This window comes from Oncorhynchus masou, chromosome 19 (genome assembly GCF_036934945.1).
Source record: "Oncorhynchus masou masou isolate Uvic2021 chromosome 19, UVic_Omas_1.1, whole genome shotgun sequence".
NCBI classification, from domain to species: domain Eukaryota; kingdom Metazoa; phylum Chordata; class Actinopteri; order Salmoniformes; family Salmonidae; genus Oncorhynchus; species Oncorhynchus masou.
In genome coordinates, this window is record NC_088230.1 from 2,566,859 (window position 1) to 2,594,744 (window position 27,886).

General features: G+C 47.1%; 1 long non-coding RNA gene across 1 annotated transcript in view; it reads right to left on the minus strand.

Moving 5' to 3' along the window:
- The window catches only part of LOC135505714 (uncharacterized), a 169,103-nt gene that overhangs the window by 89,069 nt on the left and 52,148 nt on the right, over window positions 1-27,886 (minus strand). Inside the window, exon 3 of the long non-coding RNA XR_010450311.1 lies at window positions 12,663-12,739. This is a non-coding gene — a long non-coding RNA (uncharacterized LOC135505714). The remainder of the gene's footprint in view (window positions 1-12,662; window positions 12,740-27,886) is intronic.

Below are 27,886 nucleotides of genomic sequence, written 5' to 3' on the forward strand. Positions count from 1 at the left end.
TCATCCTATTTTTCTAACTTAATTGAGGACAATAAGAACAATCCAAAATTCCTTTTTGATACGGTCGCAAAGCTAACTAAAAAGCAGCATTCCCCAAGAGAGGATGACTTTCACTTTAGCAGTGATAAATTCATGAACTTCTTTGAGGAAAAAATTATGATTATTAGAAAGCAAATTACAGACTCCTCCTTAAATCTGCGTATTCCTTCAAAGCTCAGTTGTCCTGAGTCTGCACAACTCTGCGTGGACCTAGGATCAAGAGAGACGCTCAAGTGTTTTAGTACTATATCTCTTGACACAATGATGAAAATAATCATGGCCTCTAAACCTTCAAGCTGCTTACTGGACCCTATTCCAACTAAACTACTGAAAGAGCTGCTTCCTGTGCTTGGCCCTCCTATGTTGAACATAATAAACGGCTCTCTATCCACCGGATGTGTACCAAACTCACTAAAAGTGGCAGTAATAAAGCCTCTCTTGAAAAAGCCAAACCTTGACCCAGAAAATATAAAAAACTATCGGCCTATATCGAATCTTCCATTCCTCTCAAAAATCTTAGAAAAGGCTGTTGCTCAGCAACTCACTGCCTTCCTGAAGACAAACAATGTATATGAAATGCTTCAGTCTGGTTTTAGACCCCATCATAGCACTGAGACGGCACTTGTGAAGGTGGTAAATGACATTTTAATGGCATCGGACCGAGGCTCTGCATCTGTCCTCGTGCTCCTAGACCTTAGTGCTGCTTTTGATACCATCGATCACCACATTCTTTTGGAGAGATTGGAAACCCAAATTGGTCTACACGGTCAAGTTCTGGCCTGGTTTAGATCTTATCTGTCGGAAAGATATCAGTTTGTCTCTGTGGATGGTTTGTCCTCTGACAAATCAACTGTAAATTTCGGTGTTCCTCAAGGTTCCGTTTTAGGACCGCTGTTGTTTTCACTATATATTTTACCTCTTGGGGATGTTATTCGAAAACATAATGTTAACTTTCACTGCTATGCGGATGATACACAGCTGTACATTTCAATGAAACATGGTGAAGCCCCAAAATTGCCCTCGCTAGAAGCATGTGTTTCAGACATAAGGAAGTGGATGGCAGCAAACTTTCTACTTTTAAACTCGGATAAAACAGAGATGCTTGTTCTAGGTCCCAAGAAACAAAGAGATCTTCTGTTGAATCTGACAATTAATCTTAATGGTTGTACAGTCATCTCAAATAAAACTGTGAAGGACCTCGGCGTTACTCTGGACCCTGATCTCTCTTTTGAAGAACATATCAAGACCATTTCAAGGACAGCTTTTTCCATCTACGTAACATTGCAAAAATCAGAAACTTTCTGTCCAAAAATGATGCAGAAAAATTAATCCATGCTTTTGTCACTTCTAGGTTAGACTACTGCAATGCTCTACTTTCCGGCTACCCGGATAAAGCACTAAATAAACTTCAGTTAGTGCTAAATACGGCTGCTAGAATCCTGACTAGAACCAAAAATTTGATCATATTACTCCAGTGCTAGCCTCCCTACACTGGCTTCCTGTCAAAGCAAGGGCTGATTTCAAGGTTTTACTGCTAACCTACAAAGCATTGCATGGGCTTGCTCCTACCTATCTCTCTGATTTGGTCCTGCCGTACATACCTACACGTACGCTACGGTCACAAGACGCAGGCCTCCTAATTGTCCCTAGAATTTCTAAGCAAACAGCTGGAGGCAGGGCTTTCTCCTATAGAGCTCCATTTTTATGGAACGGTCTGCCTACCCATGTCAGAGACGCAAACTCGGTCTCAACCTTTAAGTCTTTACTGAAGACTCATCTCTTCAGTGGGTCATATGATTGAGTGTAGTCTGGCCCAGGAGTGGGAAGGTGAACGGAAAGGCTCTGGAGCAACGAACCACCCTTGCTGTCTCTGCCTGGCCGGTTCCCCTCTTTCCACTGGGATTCTCTGCCTCTAACCCTATTACAGGGGCTGAGTCACTGGCTTGCTGGGGCTCTCTCATGCCGTCCCTGAGGGGGTGCGTCACCTGAGTGGGTTGATTCACTGATGTGGTCATCCTGTCTGGGTTGGCGCCCCCCCTTGGGTTGTGCCGTGGCGGAGATCTTTGCGGGCTATACTCAGCTTTGTCTCAGGATGGTAAGTTGGTGGTTGAAGATATCCCTCCAGTGGTGTGGGGGCTGTGCTTTGGCATAGTGGGTGGGGTTATATCCTTCCTGTTTGGCCCTGTCCGGGGTGTCCTCGGGTGGGGCCACAGTGTCTCCTGACCCCTCCTGTCTCAGCCTTCAGTATTTATGCTGCAGTAGTTTATGTGTCGGGGGCTGGGGTCAGTTTGTTATATCTGGAGTACTTCTCCTGTCCAATTCGGTGTCCTGTGTGAATCTAAATGTGCGTTCTCTAATTCTCTCCTTCTCTCTCTCGGAGGACCTGAGCCCTAGGACCATGCCCCAGGACTACCTGACATGATGACTCCTTGCTGTCCCCAGTCCACCTGGCCGTGCTGCTGCTCCAGTTTCAACTGAACCGCGGCCCTAGGACCATGCCCCAGGACTACTTGACATGATGACTCCTTGCTGTCCCCAGTCCACCTGGCCGTGCTGCTGCTCCAGTTTCAACTGTTCTGCCTTATTATTATTCGACCATGCTGGTCATTTATGAACATTTGAACATCTTGGCCATGTTCTGTTATAATCTCTACCCGGCACAGCCAGAAGAGGACTGGCCACCCCACATAGCCTGGTTCCTCTCTAGGTTTCTTCCTAGGTTTTGGCTTTTCTAGGGAGTTTTTCCTAGCCACCGTGCTTCTACACCTGCATTGCTTGCTGTTTGGGGTTTTAGGCTGGGTTTCTGTACAGCACTTTGAGATATCAGCTGATGTACGAAGGGCTATATAAATAAATTTGATTTGATTTGATTTGATTTGATAGCTAAGGAGATAGAGAATGTTCTGGCGTTTGATTGCAAATATGCAGAGGGAGTCGAAAAGCGAACACACAGAAGGCTGTTGTAATCCGGACACAGGTGTTTTATACATTCAAACTAAAGGCAACCATGGCATCCGTGACAGAGAGTGAGAAGCGTCAGAAAGTAGTTGTCAAGTCAAAGTGTACTGTAGGCTAGCTAACGTTAGCTGGCTGGCTCGCTAGCTAACGCTACGTGTATGATCTGTTTAGTAATATTATTCATATCTCAGAACTATTTGCATTGCTAGTCATAGCCTAATGTTGGCTAGCTAACTAACATTGAACCTAGTTGGATAGCTACATGCAGATTCATGCAGGGTAGTAACGTTATGAGTTGGGATTATGGTTCATTGTTTAGCTAGCTAGCTAGCTAGCTACATGGCTAAACAAAAGACTCCACTATGCAAGTAACCATTTCAATAGAATGTTTTATGATGACACTGCGACAACTATCGATAGACGTAGCTGGTAAATTCGTACTCTACTCCGATTTCAGAGCACTCTCCTCTGAGTGTGCCAGAGCGCAGAATAACTGGCAAATTTACAAACGCTCAACACCTGTTGAATATGGCCGGTGTCAGTAAATGTCAGCAAAAAAGTGTAATTAAATTGTTGCCAGTAGCACAGTTTCATTCACCAACGCTCTGGATAACATAAAAACAACCTAACCAGCTCAGCTAGGTTGAGTAAAATGGTCAGAGTGATCTATTCTCCCTTTTGTGTCTGGAAGTAGCTAGCAAGCTAGCCAATGTTAGTTTGGGTGCTTGACTGCTGTTGTTAGATGAGAATGCTCGGATCAACCCTACTCCTCGACCAGAGCGTCCAGAGTGCACTCTTAACACTCAGAGAGTGAAACGCTCTGAGTTTCATGAACAGACATTCTGACAATGTTCTGAGTTTATGAACATCCAGAGCGCACTCTGGTACTCCAGATTGAATTTACGAACACACCCGTAGTATAAACCAGCGTTGAGTCTTGAAATCTTTGGTTGTTTAGTACATGGCCTCATGTGAGTCCTGAAAGGGATGGGTGGGGTTAAGGCTTAAGAGGGTGTGAACGATGCTGAATGGGTGTAGACAAAGAAGAGCTCTTTAGGTTTACAAAAACAAGGGCCATTTTCTCAAAAATGAGGTTACAAGTTTATCAACTTCCAAAGCAGAATGACTTTCCCATTGTTCCTCAACTCTAGTGTAGGATACACCATTTTCTAGCTCTGTGTCTTTACTTTTATCCAATGTAAAAAACACAATTTCAAATTTTGCTACATAAGACCAAATTGAGCCAATCGGTCACATTTGTAGAGTGGCTCTATTTTCCCTCAGCATGCATTTTTTCACTATTTAGAATGTCTAAATAATCCATATGTTGTTCTGAAATATGAGCACAGAAATACTGGACATTTTGAAATCTTGGTGCTGATTTGACTAAATTGCAATCGTGTTCTTGAATTGGAATCACATATTTCTGGTTTCGGTCTTGAATCTGTCTCGAACCCCTTGTCCCCCCCAATCTTGGATCGGTCTCGCTTTAGGTGGTCTCGAACACAACACTACTGGTAGGCCTCATGTTTGGTTTCTTCCATCCCCAAAGTCTTTCTCTCCATTCACCAAATACTTCTATTTCTGAAGATGAGTAGATATTTAGAAATAATTATTGGTATCACAAATGGCAGTTTACTTGAAACATCTCGTGGATCTCTAACCTCTAAAGTACTAATTTTGAAGTAGTAAGTCAGTATAGCTTAGGGGTGTGAACATTAAAACGTTGTGAAACATTAAAACGTTTAAACGAAGTTGGGATCCCTAACCAAAAACAGTTCACTTATCACAAAACATGTTATTTTCCTTGTTATAACCGATAGGCTATTAAGGCATGGGGAAGTTGTGTAATTCAAGTAAAACCAGAGCGGAAGAGGCAAACTTTAGGCTACTTGGTGAATTTGCAAGGCATGCAAGACAAGATATTGCGAGATGCAAATTACCAAACATATGAGCACGCTTCTACTTCTGCCTCTCGCTCCCTCACACTTTCCTGCCTGCTCTGTCTGCTAATGATGCAAGTGAGTGTTTAGTCTTCTGTCTGTTGTGTGTAGAATATTCTAGCCTAGGGCCATCCGAGTGGCGCAGCGGTCTTTGGCCAGGGGCTTTACTTAGCTCATTGCGCTCTAGTGACTCCTTGTGGTGGGCTGGGAGCCTGCAAGCTGACCTCTGTTCGTCAGTTGAACGGTGTTTCCTCCGACACATTGGTGCTTCTGGGTTAAGCCAGCGGGTGTTAAGAGGCTTGGAGACGTGGCTTGGCGGGTCAACCTTTTTTTAGGATGCAAGACTCTAACTTTGCCTCTCCCATTGGGGAGTTGCAGCGATGAGACAAGATCGCAATTGGATATCACAAAATTGGGGAGAAAAAGGGGGTAAAATGTATTTTTTTATTATTAATAAATAAAGAATATCCTAGCCTATTCATCACACCAATGTCTTCAATCTTGCGAGCTTGGGGGTAGCCTACTCTTCATTTGTCATGTATACTGCCTCAAGGTCATCAGTCTGCTGATTATCTCGCACACTTGTCACCATCATCTCGCGCACCTGCACCTCATAACACTCACCTGGACTCCATCACCTCCTTGATTATCTTCCCTATATCCGTCACTCCCCTTGGCTCTTTCCTCAGGTGTTCTTGACACTGTTTTCATGTCAATGCTTTGTTTGTGTTTCGTGTTCATTGTTTATTTTATTTATTGAAACACTCACTCCCTAAACTTGCTTCCCCGACTCTCAGCGGACTCGTTACAGATTAACATCACACCTAAGGGAAGCATCAGGGAGTGTTTTCTTATTACATTTTTTGTGTCAGAGTAATGACATCGGGTCCGGGAACTGCTACAGGCTTTCCCCCCGACTCGTCAGGCTCTCATGGCTCAGCCGGATCGCCAGGCTGCCCTGCTTCCACCGGCTCGTTAGGTTCTCATGGCTCAGCCGGATCGCCAGGCTCCCTTGCCTCAACCGATCTGTCAAGTTCCCGTGCCCCAGCTGGCGTGACAGGTCCTCAGCAGGGGTGACCGGTCTGCTCCTGATCCCCAGATTCGTCCCCTTTGTCGGCGTCCTGCGGCTGGAGCCACGCGTCAGGGAGGGAGTACTAGGTCATCAGTAGTAGGTCATCAGGCTGCTGATTATCTTGCACACCTGTCACCATCGCCTCGCTCACTTGCGCCTCATGACACTCACTCATGGACTCCATCACCTCCTTGATTATCTTCCCTATATCCGTCACTCCCCTTGGCTCTTTCCTCAGGTGTTATTGACTTTTCATGTCGGTGCGTTGGTTGTGTTTCGTGTTCATTGTTTATTTAAAACACTCACTCCCTGAACTTGCTTTCCGACTCTCAGCGCACTCGTTACATAATGTTGGCCTCATGAAATTACAGTAGACTACTGGTAGCCTGTATGTATTTCGCTTTTCAGACTAAATGGAATGTGGCCATTAGGCTATGGTATGTTAGTTTGTCTGTCTGTTAGGGTAGGCTATACTACGTTTTTTAAATGCCGACACAAAACCTTCTCTGGTGATATGACCGGCCATTTTACGTGTCTGTAAAGGAATGCCACTTATGAAGCGGGACTAAAATCCATCACTAAGCAACCAGAAGTGTCATTCTAATCATTTTGAGCTGCTGCGCGCAGCCAGTTTGCCTGCGGGCAGACCACTCTCTCCTAAAAATGTACTTTAATGTTTGTTAAATACTGTGACATACCAAGACATTTAGTAGAAATGTGATAAAAAACAACACAGCAGCACATCAATGAGCTACATTTATTGTTGTCAGAGAAAAGAAACGGAGAATTATACGCCGGAGCAGAATACTACTGTCTGGAAAGGTACAGGCCTGATGCAGCACTTGTTGAAGTTGTCTGACAAGTTATCAGTTGTCTATCCACATGTTACTGTTGCTGTGTTCTGTCTGGAAAGGTACAGGCCTGATGCAGCACTTGTTGAAGTTGTCTGACAAGTTATCAGTTGTCTATCCACATGTTACTGTTGCTGCGTTCTGTCTGGAAAGGTACAGGCCTGATGCAGCACTTGTTGAAGTTGTCTGACAAGTTATCAGTTGTCTATCCACATGTTACTGTTGCTGCGTTCTGTCTGGAAAGGTACAGGCCTGATGCAGCACTTGTTGAAGTTGTCTGACAAGTTATCAGTTGTCTATCCACATGTTACTGTTGCTGCGTTCTGTCTGGAAAGGTACAGGCCTGATGCAGCACTTGTTGAAGTTGTCTGACAAGTTATCAGTTGTCTATCCACATGTTACTGTTGCTGCGTTCTGTCTGGAAAGGTACAGGCCTGATGCAGCACTTGTTGAAGTTGTCTGACAAGTTATCAGTTGTCTATCCACATGTTACTGTTGCTGCGTTCTGTCTGGAAAGGTACAGGCCTGATGCAGCACTTGTTGAAGTTGTCTGACAAGTTATCAGTTGTCTATCCACATGTTACTGTTGCTGTGTTCTGTCTGGAAAGGTACAGGCCTGATGCAGCACTTGTTGAAGTTGTCTGACAAGTTATCAGTTGTCTATCCACATGTTACTGTTGCTGTGTTCTGTCTGGAAAGGTACAGGCCTGATGCAGCACTTGTTGAAGTTGTCTGACAAGTTATCAGTTGTCTATCCACATGTTACTGTTGCTGTGTTCTGTCTGGAAAGGTACAGGCCTGATGCAGCACTTGTTGAAGTTGTCTGACAAGTTATCAGTTGTCTATCCACATGTTACTGTTGCTGCGTTCTGTCTGTAAAGGTACAGGCCTGATGCAGCACTTGTTGAAGTTGTCTGACAAGTTATCAGTTGTCTATCCACATGTTACTGTTGCTGTGTTCTGTCTGGAAAGGTACAGGCCTGATGCAGCACTTGTTGAAGTTGTCTGACAAGTTATCAGTTGTCTATCCACATGTTACTGTTGCTGTGTTCTGTCTGTAAAGGTACAGGCCTGATGCAGCACTTGTTGAAGTTGTCTGACAAGTTATCAGTTGTCTATCCACATGTTACTGTTGCTGCGTTCTGTCTGGAAAGGTACAGGCCTGATGCAGCACTTGTTGAAGTTGTCTGACAAGTTATCAGTTGTCTATCCACATGTTACTGTTGCTGCGTTCTGTCTGGAAAGGTACAGGCCTGATGCAGCACTTGTTGAAGTTGTCTGACAAGTTATCAGTTGTCTATCCACATGTTACTGTTGCTGCGTTCTGTCTGGAAAGGTACAGGCCTGATGCAGCACTTGTTGAAGTTGTCTGACAAGTTATCAGTTGTCTATCCACATGTTACTGTTGCTGTGTTCTGTCTGGAAAGGTACAGGCCTGATGCAGCACTTGTTGAAGTTGTCTGACAAGTTATCAGTTGTCTATCCACATGTTACTGTTGCTGCGTTCTGTCTGGAAAGGTACAGGCCTGATGCAGCACTTGTTGAAGTTGTCTGACAAGTTATCAGTTGTCTATCCACATGTTACTGTTGCTGCGTTCTGTCTGGAAAGGTACAGGCCTGATGCAGCACTTGTTGAAGTTGTCTGACAAGTTATCAGTTGTCTATCCACATGTTACTGTTGCTGTGTTCTGTCTGGAAAGGTACAGGCCTGATGCAGCACTTGTTGAAGTTGTCTGACAAGTTATCAGTTGTCTATCCACATGTTACTGTTGCTGTGTTCTGTCTGGAAAGGTACAGGCCTGATGCAGCACTTGTTGAAGTTGTCTGACAAGTTATCAGATGTCTATCCACATGTTACTGTTGCTGCGTTCTGTCTGGAAAGGTACAGGCCTGATGCAGCACTTGTTGAAGTTGTCTGACAAGTTATCAGTTGTCTATCCACATGTTACTGTTGCTGCGTTCTGTCTGGAAAGGTACAGGCCTGATGCAGCACTTGTTGAAGTTGTCTGACAAGTTATCAGTTGTCTATCCACATGTTACTGTTGCTGCGTTCTGTCTGGAAAGGTACAGGCCTGATGCAGCACTTGTTGAAGTTGTCTGACAAGTTATCAGTTGTCTATCCACATGTTACTGTTGCTGCGTTCTGTCTGGAAAGGTACAGGCCTGATGCAGCACTTGTTGAAGTTGTCTGACAAGTTATCAGTTGTCTATCCACATGTTACTGTTGCTGCGTTCTGTCTGGAAAGGTACAGGCCTGATGCAGCACTTGTTGAAGTTGTCTGACAAGTTATCAGTTGTCTATCCACATGTTACTGTTGCTGCGTTCTGTCTGGAAAGGTACAGGCCTGATGCAGCACTTGTTGAAGTTGTCTGACAAGTTATCAGTTGTCTATCCACATGTTACTGTTGCTGCGTTCTGTCTGGAAAGGTACAGGCCTGATGCAGCACTTGTTGAAGTTGTCTGACAAGTTATCAGTTGTCTATCCACATGTTACTGTTGCTGTGTTCTGTCTGGAAAGGTACAGGCCTGATGCAGCACTTGTTGAAGTTGTCTGACAAGTTATCAGTTGTCTATCCACATGTTACTGTTGCTGCGTTCTGTCTGGAAAGGTACAGGCCTGATGCAGCACTTGTTGAAGTTGTCTGACAAGTTATCAGTTGTCTATCCACATGTTACTGTTGCTGTGTTCTGTCTGGAAAGGTACAGGCCTGATGCAGCACTTGTTGAAGTTGTCTGACAAGTTATCAGTTGTCTATCCACATGTTACTGTTGCTGCGTTCTGTCTGGAAAGGTACAGGCCTGATGCAGCACTTGTTGAAGTTGTCTGACAAGTTATCAGTTGTCTATCCACATGTTACTGTTGCTGCGTTCTGTCTGGAAAGGTACAGGCCTGATGCAGCACTTGTTGAAGTTGTCTGACAAGTTATCAGTTGTCTATCCACATGTTACTGTTGCTGCGTTCTGTCTGGAAAGGTACAGGCCTGATGCAGCACTTGTTGAAGTTGTCTGACAAGTTATCAGTTGTCTATCCACATGTTACTGTTGCTGCGTTCTGTCTGGAAAGGTACAGGCCTGATGCAGCACTTGTTGAAGTTGTCTGACAAGTTATCAGATGTCTATCCACATGTTACTGTTGCTGCGTTCTGTCTGGAAAGGTACAGGCCTGATGCAGCACTTGTTGAAGTTGTCTGACAAGTTATCAGTTGTCTATCCACATGTTACTGTTGCTGCGTTCTGTCTGGAAAGGTACAGGCCTGATGCAGCACTTGTTGAAGTTGTCTGACAAGTTATCAGTTGTCTATCCACATGTTACTGTTGCTGTGTTCTGTCTGGAAAGGTACAGGCCTGATGCAGCACTTGTTGAAGTTGTCTGACAAGTTATCAGTTGTCTATCCACATGTTACTGTTGCTGCGTTCTGTCTGGAAAGGTACAGGCCTGATGCAGCACTTGTTGAAGTTGTCTGACAAGTTATCAGTTGTCTATCCACATGTTACTGTTGCTGCGTTCTGTCTGGAAAGGTACAGGCCTGATGCAGCACTTGTTGAAGTTGTCTGACAAGTTATCAGTTGTCTATCCACATGTTACTGTTGCTGCGTTCTGTCTGGAAAGGTACAGGCCTGATGCAGCACTTGTTGAAGTTGTCTGACAAGTTATCAGTTGTCTATCCACATGTTACTGTTGCTGCGTTCTGTCTGGAAAGGTACAGGCCTGATGCAGCACTTGTTGAAGTTGTCTGACAAGTTATCAGTTGTCTATCCACATGTTACTGTTGCTGCGTTCTGTCTGGAAAGGTACAGGCCTGATGCAGCACTTGTTGAAGTTGTCTGACAAGTTATCAGTTGTCTATCCACATGTTACTGTTGCTGTGTTCTGTCTGGAAAGGTACAGGCCTGATGCAGCACTTGTTGAAGTTGTCTGACAAGTTATCAGTTGTCTATCCACATGTTACTGTTGCTGCGTTCTGTCTGGAAAGGTACAGGCCTGATGCAGCACTTGTTGAAGTTGTCTGACAAGTTATCAGTTGTCTATCCACATGTTACTGTTGCTGCGTTCTGTCTGGAAAGGTACAGGCCTGATGCAGCACTTGTTGAAGTTGTCTGACAAGTTATCAGTTGTCTATCCACATGTTACTGTTGCTGTGTTCTGTCTGGAAAGGTACAGGCCTGATGCAGCACTTGTTGAAGTTGTCTGACAAGTTATCAGTTGTCTATCCACATGTTACTGTTGCTGCATTCTGTCTGTAAAGGGTTGCAGTAGATAGAACATAATCTGTTGCTGCGTTCTGTCTGTAAAGGGTTGCAGTAGATAGAACATAATCTGTTGCTGTGTTCTGTCTGTAAAGGGTTGCAGTAGATAGCACATAATCTGTTGCTGCGTTCTGTCTGTAAAGGGTTGCAGTAGATAGAACATAATCTGTTGCTGTGTTCTGTCTGTAAAGGGTTGCAGTAGATAGAACATAATCTGTTGCTGTGTTCTGTCTGTGAAGGGTTGCAGTAGATAGCACATAATCTGTTGCTGCGTTCTGTCTGTAAAGGGTTGCAGTAGATAGAACATAATCTGTTGCTGCGTTCTGTCTGTAAAGGGTTGCAGTAGATAGAACATAATCTGTTGCTGTGTTCTGTCTGTAAAGGGTTGCAGTAGATAGCACATAATCTGTTGCTGTGTTCTGTCTGTAAAGGGTTGCAGTAGATAGCACATAATCTGTTGCTGTGTTCTGTCTGTAAAGGGTTGCAGTAGATAGAACATAATCTGTTGCTGTGTTCTGTCTGTAAAGGGTTGCAGTAGATAGAACATAATCTGTTGCTGTGTTCTGTCTGTAAAGGGTTGCAGTAGATAGCACATAATCTGTTGCTGTGTTCTGTCTGTAAAGGGTTGCAGTAGATAGAACATAATCTGTTGCTGCGTTCTGTCTGTAAAGGGTTGCAGTAGATAGCACATAATCTGTTGCTGCGTTCTGTCTGTAAAGGGTTGCAGTAGATAGCACATAATCTGTTGCTGCGTTCTGTCTGTAAAGGGTTGCAGTAGATAGAACATAATCTGTTGCTGTGTTCTGTCTGTAAAGGGTTGCAGTAGATAGCACATAATCTGTTGCTGCGTTCTGTCTGTAAAGGGTTGCAGTAGATAGCACATAATCTGTTGCTGCGTTCTGTCTGTAAAGGGTTGCAGTAGATAGAACATAATCTGTTGCTGTGTTCTGTCTGTAAAGGGTTGCAGTAGATAGCACATAATCTGTTGCTGCGTTCTGTCTGTAAAGGGTTGCAGTAGATAGCACATAATCTGTTGCTGCGTTCTGTCTGTAAAGGGTTGCAGTAGATAGAACATAATCTGTTGCTGTGTTCTGTCTGTAAAGGGTTGCAGTAGATAGCACATAATCTGTTGCTGCGTTCTGTCTGTAAAGGGTTGCAGTAGATAGAACATAATCTGTTGCTGTGTTCTGTCTGTAAAGGGTTGCAGTAGATAGAACATAATCTGTTGCTGCGTTCTGTCTGTAAAGGGTTGCAGTAGATAGCACATAATTGCCTGGTCCTAGAGGTCATACACACGTAATAGGACCCTTATTCTCCATTGTACATTTCATGATTTTTCTTATCGTTTAACTATAATTAAAAAAAAACTGTTTAAACGTTAAGCACAATTGTCCATTTGTCACAACCCAAGTACAGCTGTAGTAGTGATGTGACCGAGTAGAGACGAGTAGTAGTAGTAGTAAGTAGAGTATAGCTGACAAGTGTAGAATAGTAGGATCAAGTAGAGGAGTAGTATAGTATATTATAGTAAGGTACAGTATAGTTCTTACCAGACAGACAGAGGGGCAGTGAACTGGGAAGAGGAGGGCAGCACACTGGAGAGCGGAGGACACCACTGGACCACGTTCTGTACAGAGAGAGAGATGGTGAGAGAGAGAGAGAGAGAGAGAGATGGAGAGAGAGATGGTGAGAGAGAGAGAGAGAGATGGTGAGAGAGAGAGATGGTGAGAGAGAGAGAGAGAGAGAGATGGTGAGAGAGAGAGAGAGAGAGAGAGAGAGAGAGATGGTGAGAGAGAGAGAGAGATGGTGAGAGAGAGAAAAAGAAAGAGGGAAGAGAATATATTTTCTGAATGTTCTCCCACTCACAAGATATAGATATTATGCTAGTAGTTACAGTAATAACATGTCTGATTATTGAGGATGGCTCTAATGCCTCCAGAAAAAAAACACTGTTGACATTTAGTTCACACATCCTCAAATACTCATCAATGCATATGGGCTGCTGCATTTGAACATTTTCATCATACCTCTCCCTCTGCCTTTCTGCAAAATAAACTTTGAATAACAAGCTGTTTGGTAATGCATGTTCCCTAACCAAGAGTGGCTGCTGGAAATGAGCTGGAAAATCACAAAACTGGTGCTACATCTGCCGATTAGCAGGGAGAGAGAGAGGGGGACGGGGAGAGAGACAGAGAGAGAGAAAGCAGAATTAGGACGATACCAGCAAATGATCAAAATCCAGACGAAAGAGCCAATAAATTCTACAACCAACAAAACGGAATTGATTCCCAAGCCTTCCATGACAAACCCTACCCCCTACGCGCAATGCCGTTGTACGCCAAATAAAAAAGTGATTAAGCTTTTTCTTTTATACAATAAAATTGCCTCGTTTCACTGGCAAAAATAAAATGTAACCATCTAGTGTTCAGCGAAATAACAACACAATGTCAAATACAGGTAGCCTCGTCAAATAATTAACATCCAATCACATTAACTGTTACTCTCTCGTGGGAATTCCACAAACGGTCCGTATGTAGCCAAACATAGCTACTGCTCATGTTGATATCTGTACTGATGGCACAAAAGCCATGACAGGGAGACATAGTGGAGTGGTAACGCGCGTGCAAGCAGTTGTTCCCGACGCTACTTGGGTCCACTGCAGCATCCACCGAGAGGCTCTTACTGCCAAAGGAATGCCTGACAGCTTGAAAGACGTTTTGGACACTACAGTGAAAATGGTTAACTTTGTTAAAGCAAGGCCCCTGTCGTGTATTTTCTGCACTATGCAATGATATGGGCAGCGACCATGTATATTAACAGGGACACACAGGTCTTTCTATCATTGTATGATTTTTTTTTGTGCAAATTAATTCAAGCTTACGGACAATGTCAAATGTGATATAGTGAAGTACTTTTCCCGACACAAACAACTGGATTCATTATCCATTTCATGCCCTGCCTCCAGTCCACTTACCGATATTTGTACAAGAGAGCCTCATCGAAAATGCAACAAGCAGTTCTGTGAAAATTGAATTTAAATCAGAAGCCACTGCCAGATTTCTGGATTGGGCTGCGCTCAGAGTATCCTGCCTTGGCAAATCAAGCTGTTAAGACACTGATGCCCTTTGCAAACATGTACCTATGTGAGAGTGGATTCTCGGCCCTCACTAGCATGAAAACTAAAAACAGGCACAGTCTGTGTGTGGAAAACGATTTAAGACTGAGACTCTCTCCAATACAACCCAACATTGCAGAGTTATGTTAATCCCTTCAAGCACACCCTTCTCATTAACCTGTGGTGAGTTATTCACAATTTTCGATGGACAAATAAGGTGTTAAATGTAAAATGGTTAAATAAAGAGCAAAATTCTCACACTCATTCTTGTTTAAATGTCACGTCCCTGACCATTAGAAGCCTGTATTTTCTATGGTAGAGTAGGTCAGGGCATGACTGGGGGGGCTGTTCTAGTTTATATTTTCTATGTGGAGTTCTAGGTTTGATTTTCTATGTTAGTGATTTGTATGATTCCCAATTAGAGGCAGCTTGTTATCGTTGTCTCTAATTGGGGATCATACTTAAGTAGCATGTTTTCCACCTGTGAGTTATGGGATAATGTTTATGTTTAGTTGCCTGTTAGCACTGCATTGTCGTCACGGTTAGTTTATTCTTAATTGTATTTGCTTAAGTTTCACTTTATTCATTAAAAGTATGTGGAACTCTACGTACGCTGCGCCTTGGTCCGACCATCATTATTACGAACAATGTGACATTTAATAAATGTATTGTATAGTGTGTGTGGCAGGCTTACAATGATGGCAAAAAACAACATTTGAGAGTGCGCTGACCCTGGTGCTAGAGGAGGTACACAGCCGGAGGTTGAATGTTTGAAGCGGTATGGGACTATAACAAGTTTGGGAACCACTGAACTAGAGAATAGTCCCTTAAGCAAGCTGGTCCTGGGGCTCTGTTCACAAACACAAACATACCCCACAGAGACCCAGGACTGCAACACAATTAGACCCAACAAATCATGAGAAAAAAAAAGATAATTACTTGACACATTGGAAAGAATTAGCCAAAAACAGAGCAAACAAGAATGCAATGTGGCCCTAAACAGGGAGTACACAGTGACAGAATACCTGACCACTGTGACTGAACAAAAATAAAGGAAAGCTTTCACTATGTACAGACTCAGTGAGCATAGCCTTGCTATTGAGAGAGGCCGCCGTAGGCAGACCTGGCTCTCAAGAGAAGACAGGCTGTGAACACTGTCCACAAAATGAGGTGGAAACTGAGCTTCACTTCCTAACCTCCTGTCAAATGTATGACCATATTATAGACTCATATTTCCCTCACAGACCCACAAAGAATTTTAAAACAAATCCAACTTTCAGAAATTCCCATATACAATGCATTCATTAAGTATTCAGACCCCTTCCCCTTTTCAACATTCTGTTATGTTACAACCTTATTCTAAAATTGATTAAGTAACAATTCCTCATCAATCCACACACAATATCACATAATGAACAAAGTGAAAACAGGTTTAGAGACATTTTTGCAATTGTATTACAAATACAAAACAGAAAAACCTTAGTTACATAAGTCTTCAGACCCTTTGATTTGAGACTCGACATTGAGCTCCGGTGCATCCTGCTTCCATTGATCATCCTTGAGATGTTTCTACAACAGGATTGGAGTCCACCTGTGGTAAATTCAAATGTTTGGTATTGATTTGGAAAGACACACACCTGCCTATATAAGGTCCCACAGTTGACAGTGCATGCCAGAGCCATGAGGTTGAAGGATTTGTCTGTAGAGCTCCGAGACAGGATTGTGTCGAGGCACAGATCTGAGGAAGGGTACCTAACAATTTATGCAGCATTGGAGGTCCCCAAGAATACAGTGGCCTCCATCATTCTTAAATTGAAGAAGTTTGAAACCACCAACACTCCTCCTAGGGCTGGCCGCCCGGCCTAACTGAGCAATCGGGGGAGAAGGGCCTTAGTCAGTGAAGGGACCAACACTCCTCCTAGGGCTGGCCGCCCGGCCTAACTGAGCAATCGGGGGAGAAGGGCCTTAGTCATTGAAGGGACCAACACTCCTCCTGGGCTGGCCGCCCGGCCTAACTGAGCAATCGGGGGAGAAGGGCCTTAGTCAGTGAAGGGACCAACACTCCTCCTAGGGCTGGCCGCCCGGCCTAACTGAGCAATCGGGGGAGAAGGGCCTTAGTCATTGAAGGGACCAACACTCCTCCTAGGGCTGGCCGCCCGGGCCTAACTGAGCAATCGGGGAGAAGGGCCTTAGTCAGTGAAGGGACCAACACTCCTCCTAGGGCTGGCCGCCCGGCCTAACTGAGCAATCGGGGGAGAAGAGCCTTAGTCAGTGAAGGGACCAACACTCCTCCTAGGGCTGGCCGCCCGGCCTAACTGAGCAATCGGGGGAGAAGGGCCTTAGTCAGTGAAGGGACCAACACTCCTCCTAGGGCTGGCCGCCCGGCCTAACTGAGCAATCGGGGAGAAGGGCCTTAGTCAGTGAAGGGACCAACACTCCTCCTGGGCTGGCCGCCCGGCCTAACTGAGCAATCGGGGGAGAAGAGCTTTAGTCAGTGAAGGGACCAACACTCCTCCTAGGGCTGGCCGCCCGGCCTAACTGAGCAATCGGGGGAGAAGGGCCTTAGTCAGTGAAGGGACCAACACTCCTCCTAGGGCTGGCCGCCCGGCCTAACTGAGCAATCGGGGAAGAAGAGCCTTAGTCAGTGAAGGGACCAACACTCCTCCTGGGCTGGCCGCCCGGCCTAACTGAGCAATCGGGGAGAAGAGCCTTAGTCAGTGAAGGGACCAACACTCCTCCTAGGGCTGGCCGCCCGGCCTAACTGAGCAATCGGGGGAGAAGGGCCTTAGTCAGTGAAGGGACCAACACTCCTCCTAGGGCTGGCCGCCCGGCCTAACTGAGCAATCGGGGAGAAGGGCCTTAGTCAGTGAAGGGACCAACACTCCTCCTAGGGCTGGCCGCCCGGCCTAACTGAGCAATCGGGGAGAAGAGCCTTAGTCAGTGAAGGGACCAACACTCCTCCTAGGGCTGGCCGCCCGGCCTAACTGAGCAATCGGGGAGAAGAGCCTTAGTCAGTGAAGGGACCAAGACTCCTCCTGGGCTGGCCGCCCGGCCTAACTGAGCAATCGGGGAGAAGAGCCTTAGTCAGTGAAGGGACCAACACTCCTCCTAGGGCTGGCCGCCTGGCCTAACTGAGCAATCGGGGGAGAAGGGCCTTAGTCAGTGAAGGGACCAACACTCCTCCTAGGGCTGGCCGCCCGGGCCTAACTGAGCAATCGGGGGAGAAGGGCCTTAGTCAGTGAAGGGACCAACACTCCTCCTAGGGCTGGCCGCCCGGCCTAACTGAGCAATCGGGGAGAAGAGCCTTAGTCAGTGAAGGGACCAACACTCCTCCTAGGGCTGGCCGCCCGGCCTAACTGAGCAATCGGGGGAGAAGGGCCTTAGTCAGTGAAGGGACCAACACTCCTCCTAGGGCTGGCCGCCCGGCCTAACTGAGCAATCGGGGAGAAGGGCCTTAGTCAGTGAAGGGACCAACACTCCTCCTAGGGCTGGCCGCCCGGCCTAACTGAGCAATCGGGGAGAAGAGCTTTAGTCAGTGAAGGGACCAACACTCCTCCTAGGGCTGGCCGCCCGGCCTAACTGAGCAATCGGGGGAGAAGGGCCTTAGTCAGTGAAGGGACCAACACTCCTCCTAGGGCTGGCCGCCCGGCCTAACTGAGCAATCGGGGAAGAAGAGCCTTAGTCAGTGAAGGGACCAACACTCCTCCTAGGGCTGGCCGCCCGGCCTAACTGAGCAATCGGGGAGAAGAGCCTTAGTCAGTGAAGGGACCAACACTCCTCCTAGGGCTGGCCGCCCGGCCTAACTGAGCAATCGGGGAGAAGGGCCTTAGTCAGTGAAGGGACCAACACTCCTCCTAGGGCTGGCCGCCCGGCCTAACTGAGCAATCGGGGAGAAGAGCCTTAGTCAGTGAAGGGACCAACACTCCTCCTAGGGCTGGCCGCCCGGCCTAACTGAGCAATCGGGGAGAAGAGCCTTAGTCAGTGAAGGGACCAACACTCCTCCTAGGGCTGGCCGCCCGGCCTAACTGAGCAATCGGGGAGAAGAGCCTTAGTCAGTGAAGGGACCAAGACTCCTCCTAGGGCTGGCCGCCCGGCCTAACTGAGCAATCGGGGAGAAGAGCCTTAGTCAGTGAAGGGACCAACACTCCTCCTAGGGCTGGCCGCCTGGCCTAACTGAGCAATCGGGGAGAAGGGCCTTAGTCAGTGAAGGGACCAACACTCCTCCTAGGGCTGGCCGCCCGGCCTAACTGAGCAATCGGGGGAAGAGCCTTAGTCAGTGAAGGGACCAACACTCCTCCTAGGGCTGGCCGCCCGGCCTAACTGAGCAATCGGGGGAGAAGAGCCTTAGTCAGTGAAGGGACCAACACTCCTCCTAGGGCTGGCCGCCCGGCCTAACTGAGCAATCGGGGAGAAGGGCCTTAGTCAGTGAAGGGACCAACACTCCTCCTAGGGCTGACCGCCCGGCCTAACTGAGCAATCGGGGAGAAGGGCCTTAGTCAGTGAAGGGACCAACACTCCTCCTAGGGCTGGCCGCCCGGCCTAACTGAGCAATCGGGGAGAAGAGCCTTAGTCAGTGAAGGGACCAACACTCCTCCTAGGGCTGGCCGCCCGGCCTAACTGAGCAATCGGGGAGAAGAGCCTTAGTCAGTGAAGGGACCAACACTCCTCCTAGGGCTGGCCGCCAGGCCTAACTGAGCAATCGGGGGAGAAGGGCCTTAGTCAGTGAAGGGACCAACACTCCTCCTGGGCTGGCCGCCCGGCCTAACTGAGCTATCGGGGGAGAAGGGCCTTAGTCAGTGAAGGGACCAACACTCCTCCTAGGGCTGGCCGCCCGGCCTAACTGAGCAATCGGGGAGAAGAGCCTTAGTCAGTGAAGGGACCAACACTCCTCCTAGGGCTGGCCGCCCGGCCTAACTGAGCAATCGGGGGAGAAGAGCCTTAGTCAGTGAAGGGACCAACACTCCTCCTAGGGCTGGCCGCCCGGCCTAACTGAGCAATCGGGGGAGAAGGGCCTTAGTCAGTGAAGGGACCAACACTCCTCCTGGGCTGGCCGCCCGGCCTAACTGAGCAATCGGGGGAGAAGAGCCTTAGTCAGTGAAGGGACCAACACTCCTCCTAGGGCTGGCCGCCCGGCCTAACTGAGCAATCGGGGGAGAAGAGCCTTAGTCAGTGAAGGGACCAACACTCCTCCTAGGGCTGGCCGCCCGGCCTAACTGAGCAATCGGGGGAGAAGGGCCTTAGTCAGTGAAGGGACCAACACTCCTCCTAGGGCTGGCCGCCCGGCCTAACTGAGCAATCGGGGAGAAGAGCCTTAGTCAGTGAAGGGACCAACACTCCTCCTAGGGCTGGCCGCCCGGCCTAACTGGGCAATCGGGGAGAAGGGCCTTAGTCAGTGAAGGGACCAACAATCCTCCTAGGGCTGGCCGCCCGGCCTAACTGAGCAATCGGGGAGAAGGGCCTTAGTCAGTGAAGGGACCAACACTCCTCCTAGGGCTGGCCGCCCGGCCTAACTGAGCAATCGGGGAGAAGGGCCTTAGTCAGTGAAGGGACCAACACTCCTCCTAGGGCTGGCCGCCCGGCCTAACTGAGCAATCGGGGGAGAAGAGCCTTAGTCAGTGAAGGGACCAACACTCCTCCTAGGGCTGGCCGCCCGGCCTAACTGAGCAATCGGGGGAGAAGAGCCTTAGTCAGTGAAGGGACCAACACTCCTCCTAGGGCTGGCCGCCCGGCCTAACTGAGCAATCGGGGGAGAAGGGCCTTAGTCAGTGAAGGGACCAACACTCCTCCTAGGGCTGGCCGCCCGGCCTAACTGAGCAATCGGGGAGAAGAGCCTTAGTCAGTGAAGGGACCAACACTCCTCCTGGGGCTGGCCGCCCGGCCTAACTGAGCAATCGGGGGAGAAGAGCCTTAGTCAGTGAAGGGACCAACACTCCTCCTAGGGCTGGCCGCCCGGCCTAACTGAGCAATCGGGGGAGAAGAGCCTTAGTCAGTGAAGGGACCAACACTCCTCCTAGGGCTGGCCGCCCGGCCTAACTGAGCAATCGGGGGAGAAGGGCCTTAGTCAGTGAAGGGACCAACACTCCTCCTAGGGCTGGCCGCCCGGCCTAACTGAGCAATCGGGGAGAAGAGCCTTAGTCAGTGAAGGGACCAACACTCCTCCTAGGGCTGGCCGCCCGGCCTAACTGAGCAATCGGGGGAGAAGAGCCTTAGTCAGTGAAGGGACCAACACTCCTCCTAGGGCTGGCCGCCCGGCCTAACTGAGCAATCGGGGGAGAAGAGCCTTAGTCAGTGAAGGGACCAACACTCCTCCTGGGCTGGCCGCCCGGCCTAACTGAGCAATCGGGGGAGAAGGGCCTTAGTCAGTGAAGGGACCAACACTCCTCCTAGGGCTGACCGCCCGGCCTAACTGAGCAATCGGGGAGAAGGGCCTTAGTCAGTGAAGGGACCAACACTCCTCCTAGGGCTGGCCGCCCGGCCTAACTGAGCAATCGGGGGAGAAGAGCCTTAGTCAGTGAAGGGACCAACACTCCTCCTAGGGCTGGCCGCCCGGCCTAACTGAGCAATCGGGGAGAAGAGCCTTAGTCAGTGAAGGGACCAACACTCCTCCTAGGGCTGGCCGCCCGGCCTAACTGAGCAATCGGGGAGAAGGGCCTTAGTCAGTGAAGGGACCAACACTCCTCCTAGGGCTGGCCGCCCGGCCTAACTGAGCAATCGGGGGAGAAGGGCCTTAGTCAGTGAAGGGACCAACACTCCTCCTGGGCTGGCCGCCCGGCCTAACTGAGCAATCGGGGGAGAAGAGCCTTAGTCAGTGAAGGGACCAACACTCCTCCTGGGCTGGCCGCCCGGCCTAACTGAGCAATCGGGGAGAAGAGCCTTAGTCAGTGAAGGGACCAACACTCCTCCTAGGGCTGGCCGCCCGGCCTAACTGAGCAATCGGGGGAGAAGGGCCTTAGTCAGTGAAGGGACCAACACTCCTCCTAGGGCTGGCCGCCCGGCCTAACTGAGCAATCGGGGGAGAAGAGCCTTAGTCAGTGAAGGGACCAACACTCCTCCTAGGGCTGGCCGCCCGGCCTAACTGAGCAATCGGGGGAGAAGAGCCTTAGTCAGTGAAGGGACCAACACTCCTCCTAGGGCTGGCCGCCCGGCCTAACTGAGCAATCGGGGAGAAGGGCCTTAGTCAGTGAAGGGACCAACACTCCTCCTAGGGCTGGCCGCCCGGCCTAACTGAGCAATCGGGGAGAAGGGCCTTAGTCAGTGAAGGGACCAACAATCCTCCTAGGGCTGGCCGCCCGGCCTAACTAAGCAATCGGGGAGAAGGGCCTTAGTCAGTGAAGGGACCAACACTCCTCCTAGGGGCTGGCCGCCCGGCCTAACTGAGCAATCGGGGGAGAAGAGCCTTAGTCAGTGAAGGGACCAACACTCCTCCTAGGGCTGGCCGCCCGGCCTAACTGAGCAATCGGGGAGAAGGGCCTTAGTCAGTGAAGGGACCAACACTCCTCCTAGGGCTGGCCGCCCGGCCTAACTGAGCAATCGGGGAGAAGGGCCTTAGTCAGTGAAGGGACCAACACTCCTCCTAGGGCTGGCCGCCCGGCCTAACTGAGCAATCGGGGGAGAAGAGCCTTAGTCAGTGAAGGGACCAACACTCCTCCTAGGGCTGGCCGCCCGGCCTAACTGAGCAATCGGGGGAGAAGAGCCTTAGTCAGTGAAGGGACCAACAATCCTCCTAGGGCTGGCCGCCCGGCCTAACTGAGCAATCGGGGGAGAAGGGCCTTAGTCAGTGTAAGGGAATTCACCCCCGTAGTGGACAAAAATGAATGGCAAATTATTGGCATAGGACAAACCATGTACACATTGGCCAATACCACCCAAAGCGGCGTTGATTCATGCAAAGTTTACTTCCATTGCCATATGGCTATTGCCAGTTGTAACACTTCAAAAATCCAACAGGTGGCGATTGCGCTCCACCATGGTTTTTCATATTGATATTGGACTCCAAGTCAACATCCAAAAGCCAAATTTTGAAAAAATGAATTTTTTGAAAAAAACGTATCACCCCTTAAAAAAGTGCTTTCTGGACCGTTTTTCGAAATTCTTTCGCTTTTTTTGACAGTTACACATGTATAAGAACTGTATGAAAATACTTTTGTCCAATTTTATTATCATAATTTTTTAAATTTTTTTACTTGCGCATCATTGCATATGTTTTGTCCATCTGCAATATGATTTCATAGGAAGTCAGAAGTCAAAAGTCAAAAATTATTAAATTTCATAAAAAACTTCACACACCCCTAAAAAAGTGCTTTCTGGACCGTTTTTCGAAAATTTTTCGAATTTTGTGTCAGTTACACACGTATAAGAACTGTATCAACATACTTTAGTCATATTTTATAATCATTATTTTTTTATTTTTTTTTACTTGCGCATTATTGCATGTGTTTTGTCCATCTGCAATATGATTTCATAGGAAGTCAGAAGTCAAAAGTCAAAAATTATTAAATTTCATAAAAAACTTCACACACCCCTAAAAAAGTGCTTTCTGGACCGTTTTTCGAAAAAAATTTGAATTTTGTGTCAGTTACACAAGTATAAGAACTGTATCAACATACTTTAGTCATATTTTATTATCATAATGTTTTTTTTTTTTGCTTGTGCATAAGGCATATGTTTTGTGGGGGCCAAATGTCATAAGAAATTTGACATGCTCAAAAATCCTTCAGAAATGCAAAATTGACTGGCCTGATGAACTCGGGATGGCCGGGCAGTGATTGTTGTTCCTTTCAATCACTCGTGGTGTTGATTTCATCATGTCCATTTGTTTATGTTTTCTCACTTTTGCAAAGTCACTGTGCATTTGCCATATGGTTAACTGGGCATTCACCATCACCAATTTGTCATGCCATAAAAATCATGCAGGAATGCCAAATTGACTGGCCCGATGAACTCGGGATGGCTGGGCAGTGATTCTGGTACCTCTCCATCGCTCGTTTGGGTTGATTCCAGAATGTCGCTTTTGGTGATGGTACCTCACTGTTAAAACATATTGCAAATGTTGTCTCACTTTTGCAAAGTCACTGTGCATTTGCCGTATGGTTAACTGGGCAGTCACCATCACCAATTTGTCATGCTATAAAAATCATGCAGGAATGCCAAATTGACTGAACCGATGAACTCGGGATGGCTTGGCAGTGATTCTGGTACCTCTCCATCGCTCGTTTGGGTTGATTTCAGAATGTCGCTTTTGGTGATGGTACCTCACCGCTTAAACATATTGCTAATGGACAAGAGTCACCTGCAAGTCACCGTCCATCAGTCAATTTGATATCATTCAAAGCTAACTATTGGAGGCACTGTCAGTCTCTACGCACCCCAATGATACGTCCCTCCATCCATGTTGTGTATCTGTGTGATTTAGTTTTCCTTTGAATTTTTATGGGAAAAATGACTGATTTACAGTTCATGGGGGTTGCCTAATCATATATATGAAGTTTTGGAAAGATCTGATTTTTTTAACCCCTCCAAACAGCCCATGAGACACCAATTATGGCACTTCCGGTTGGCACAGGAAGCTGTAACTCAACATACATCCTCATTGGGGTATTCCATTAGAGAATCCTGAGTTTTAAGTCTTTACCATGAAAACTGACTGATTTACACAGGGTTCAATGCACTATGTCCATCAAATTGCAGGCAGTGTATGGGTATACACTTTTAGGGCGATTTGAACCACTTCCGGTTGGTCCAGGAAGCTTAGAATCGACACAGGTAGACCTTATAGTGGTCTGATGGACTGGTACCAAAGACAGGTTCATACAACATTCATAACCCATATAGACTCCAGGTTGTATTTAGTGGAGCAGCCAATATATTCCTATGGGGAGAGAAGTCAATGAACACTGTTTTTATGTAAACACCTTCTTTTGACTGTGAAGGGTTAATGTCACACGGTCAAGGATAGGCTTGGACAGATCAGGAGGACCTTAGGAACAGTCCTGTGGTTGAATTGTCTTTCTAAACCTAACGGTTCCGCCGCTGTCACCCAAAATCAAATGACGTACTGGTGAAGGCTTCATATTGGGCCTATTTTTCTCATGGTCGCCGCGCTCAGACCGAGCGAGCTACGGTCAAGCGGGGCACCTCGTTGGACTCGGCACAGTCTGGACACTATGGTCATGCCATTGTTTGTGTTGATTTCAGAATGTCCATTTGGTCATGTTTTCTCACTTTTGCAAAGTCACTGTGCATTTGCCATATGGTTAACTGGGCAGTCACCATCACCAATTTGTCATGCCATAAAAATCATGCAGGAATGCCAAATTGACTGGCCCGATGACATAGGGATGGCTGGGCAGTGATTTTGGTACCTCTCCATCGCTCGTTTGGGTTGATTTCAGAATGTCGCTTTTGGTGATGGTACCTCACTGTTAAAACATATTGCAAATGTTCCTTACTTTTGCAAAGTCATTGAAAATTTGTGCAGGAATGCCAAATTGACTGGCCCGATGAAGTCGGGATGGCTTGGCAGTGATTCTGGTACCTCTCCATCGCTCGTTAGGGTTGATTCCAGAATGTCCATTTGGTGATTTTTCTCACTCTTTCAAAGTCACTGTGCATTTGCCATATGGTTAACTGGGCAGTCACCATCACCAATTTGTCATGCCATAAAAATCATGCAGGAATGCCAAATTGACTGGCCCGATGACATAGGGATGGCTGGGCAGTGATTTTGGTACCTCTCCATCGCTCGTTTGGGTTGATTTCAGAATGTCGCTTTTGGTGATGGTACCTCACTGTTAAAACATATTGCAAATGTTCCTTACTTTTGCAAAGTCATTGAAAATTTGTGCAGGAATGCCAAATTGACTGGCCCGATGAAGTCGGGATGGCTTGGCAGTGATTCTGGTACCTCTCCATCGCTCGTTAGGGTTGATTCCAGAATGTCCATTTGGTGATTTTTCTCACTCTTTCAAAGTCACTGTGCATTTGCCATATGGTTAACTGGGCAGTCACCATCACCAATTTGTCATGCCATAAAAATCATGCAGGAATGCCAAATTGACTGGCCCGATGACATAGGGATGGCTGGGCAGTGATTTTGGTACCTCTCCATCGCTCGTTTGGGTTGATTTCAGAATGTCGCTTTTGGTGATGGTACCTCACCGCTTAAACATATTGCTAATGGACAAGAGTCACCTGCAAGTCACCGTCCATCAGTCAATTTGATATCATTCTGACACCAAACTGATACAAACTGACACCAAACCCACTCTTCCCAACTCATTTAGGAGCCAAGTATAACATACTTCAGAGCTGGCCCAAAATTCACAAGGCCTTCGGTACAAAACATTAAAAAAACATAAAACACATAGTTACTTTCTAGCTGCGGGGCCAGTTCGGACATTATGTGTAGTCCTATGTGAGGCGACCCCGAATCCCGAGTTTCGGCCCGATAGGTCATTTGGTGTCCGAGTAAAAGCCTAATTGGTGCTGAAAATCCACTTTTTTCAATGCCTTGCTACGGGGTCCTTGAATGAGCTATCGGACCGAGATGTTGGGTTCTGTCTCTATGGGCCGAGACGGTCACAATGCACCTAGTCTTGTGTCTCTGGGACATTTCTAAATGTCGCCATTTCCGTAATGGTCAAAATGAATTGAAGTCATTGCAAATGTTCGACGCTGTTTCTCGGTCCGAGAACCTCCTAGAGCGCCGTAACTCACCACGCACTATCTACCTGAGGTCTAGAACAGGATTCTAAAGTTTCGGAACTCTAGGTCTGACGGTTCTTTTTTAGCTCGAACAAAGCTAACTATTGGAGGCACTGTCAGTCTCTACACACCCCAATACGTCCCTCCATCCAAGTTGTGTATCTGTGTGATTTATTTTTCCTTTGAATTTTATGGGAAAAATGACTGATTTACAGTTCATGGGGGTTGTCTAATCACACATATGAAGTTTTGGACAGATCTGGTTTTTTTAACCCTTCCAAACAGCCCCTGAGACACCAATTATGGCACTTCCGGTTGGCACAGGAAGCTATAAATACACACATGTCTTGACTGACATAGAAACCTAGGGAATCCTGAGTTTTAAGTCTTTAAGTTGAGAATTGACTGATCTACACAGGGTTGAATAATGCAGAGGCCTCGGCACCTTTCGAGGTGATGTACATCCAAATACCTTTTGGGTCAATTTAACCACTTCCGGTTGCTCCAGGAAGCTTAGAATCGACACAGGTAGACCTCATAGTGGTCTGATGGAATGTCATAGAAGACAGGTTCATACAGCATTCATAACCCATAAAGACCCCAGGTTGTATTTAGGGGAGCAGGCAATGTATTCCTATGGGGAGAGAAGTCAATGCACACTGTTTTTATGTAAACACCTTCTTTTAACTGTGAAAGGTTAATGCCACACAGTCAAGGTTAGGCTTGCACAGATCGGGAGGACCTTAGGAACAGTCCTGTGTTTGAATTGTCCTTCTAAACCTAACGGTTCCGCCGCTGTCACCCAAAATCAAATAACATTGTGGTGCAGGCTTCATTGTGGGCCTATTTTTCTCATGGTCGCTGCGCTCAGACCGAGCGAGCTACGGTCAAGCGGGGCACCTCGTTGGACTCGGCACGGCCTTGGGATTATGTTTATGCCATTGCCTGCTCTCTGTGTCTTTAAACACCACGCTTTGTCACTCCATCCTTGCTGTGTGTGTGTGTGAGAGCTTTTCTTTGACATCTGTTGGGAAAAATGACTGATTTACAGTTCATGGGGGTTGTCTAATCACACATATGAAGTTTTGGACAGATCTGATTTTTTTAACCCTTCCAAACAGCCCCTGAGACACCAATTATGGCACTTCCGGTTGGCACAGGAAGCTATAAATAAACTCATATCCTCATTGGGGTATGCCTTTACAGAATCCTGAGTTTTAAGTCTTTACATTAAGAACTGAGTTATTTACGGAGGGTTTAGTGAGTGTGTGTTATTTCAGAAAATCATAGAAAATCACAGAAATGTCGCAGAGCTCCGCAGCACATTTTAAAAATACTCGTATGAACACCCTGCAACTGGATCTGTAACCGTTGAAAAAAAAAACACGTATATCTGAACATCACGATCTGGTCACCGTACGATTTCTCGTAAATGACGATAGATAAATGGCCGATTTTTTTTTTATTGACACCGGAGGCTCCTTGACTTTGACGTGAAGTGAAAAAATCTTTTCTCTATTTTCATTTTGGACCTTTAATCCCAGAAATATGGCCATAACTCAAAAACCGTTGAGGCCTAGACGCCATCTTGTTCGGGGCCATCTTCCCATAATGCCAAACCTACGCTCACCAAGTTTCGGCTTCGAAATATTTTCAGTTTTCGAGATATGGCACGTCGTGATTCGGGATGTTTTGTCCAATAGCAATATGATTGCTTATGCCCTCTTGTGGGATATTCCGGCATAGTGCAAAAATGGGCTAAAATTTGTTTATTTTATTAAACGAAAACCGAATGTCCGACAAAGTTCATTTGATGACTTCCCGGTAGGTCTGGCCCTACCGCTCGGCCCGACGCCGTCCCCGAATTTCTAAAATGTTTTCGGACGTCTAGTAAGGGACCGTACAGTTCCAATAGGGACTTTCTCACTAACCATACGGTGATTGTCGAAATGTTCC